The sequence below is a fragment of the Echinops telfairi genome, unplaced genomic scaffold, assembly GCF_000313985.2.
Source record: "Echinops telfairi isolate 266 unplaced genomic scaffold, ASM31398v2 ScPeMD7_7467;HRSCAF=8505_1, whole genome shotgun sequence".
NCBI classification, from domain to species: Eukaryota; Metazoa; Chordata; class Mammalia; order Afrosoricida; family Tenrecidae; genus Echinops; species Echinops telfairi.
Genome location: NW_022111368.1, coordinates 8,138,944 through 8,140,237, shown reverse-complemented (window position 1 = coordinate 8,140,237; position 1,294 = coordinate 8,138,944).

Genomic DNA, 1,294 nt, shown 5'->3' with positions numbered 1-1,294 from the left:
ATATATATATATATAGCCTGCATGTAAATTTAAAATATAAGAAAATGCAAGTTGGAAAAAGAATAGATAAGTAAAAACAGAGACTACATGCTCAGGAGGGTAAGGGAATATGTCTGTAGTTGGAGACACTTTTAACCAGGCATTTTGGTTGTGGTTTTTCTTGGTTTATATTAGCAGGGTTAGGTTCTTGTCTTTGCCAAGAGACAGATTTGCTCTGGTTAGACACAGAGGCAGTGTGGGAGAGTTTTTAGAGACTCCTAGGAGGAAGGAAGTCACATGCAGGGCCACAGACATATTGACATAGCTTCCTTGCCCATGCTACTAGCTTTTGAAGGGTTCTCATGGGTGAGATTCTGGAAATGTCAGTCTAGCACTGCTCTGTTCCCACTAGATAATGTCAGGTAACAAGGGTTTTGGGGGAATGTAGTCCCCAGGGTCAAGTGTAGTCCACAAGATAGTGCTGGTTCTTTTAAAAATAGCTTAAGGTTTTGTTAAGAGAAGGCCTGACTACTGGAATTTCTCAGAGCTCCTGTCCCATTCAATTATACAGAGTAACCAGTCTTGCCCCTGGGCCAAGTCTTTCCTTTTGCTTGTATGAATTTTTGTTTGTATGAATTTTTTCACTTACATTTCCTAATTAGTGCCCATGGCGAGTTGCACTTGCATTTTAAAATGTCTATTTACGTGTCATAAAAAGAACAAATCAAAATGTTGTACACTATTAAGTAAGAAAAGGAGGGAGAATAGATGGGGGTTAGGGGTGGGTAGGTGGAAGGGGGAAAGAATGAAGAGCTTTAGAGCCAGAAGGCATTTTAGAATGTCCACCCCCTTATTGAGGAAGAGAGAGGGCGGGGGCACCTGTGTGTGATTATGTCGCCTTAGGAAGGCCAAAGAATACAGTCTGAGGAAATGATCCAAAAAATTGTGAGTCCTTAAGGCCTAAGAAAACCTGAACATGCATGAGCATTAAGCAACCTTTGCGATTAGAGGAGGGTAACCTGAGACCTTGAAATTATGATGTTGACAAAAAATATTAAATAGACTATGGGCTTCCAAAAGAAAAAACAAATCTCAGAAGTACATCCAGAACTGGACATCCCCTTACAGAAGGATGGAGGGGAGGAGACGAGCCAGTCAGGGTGAAGTATAGCAACGATGAAACATACAACTTTCCTCTAGTTCCTAAATGCTTCCTCCCTCCAACTATCATGAGCCTAATTCTACCTTACAAATCCAACTAGACCAGAGGCTGTACACTGGTACAGCTAGGAACCAGAAACACAGGGAATCCAGG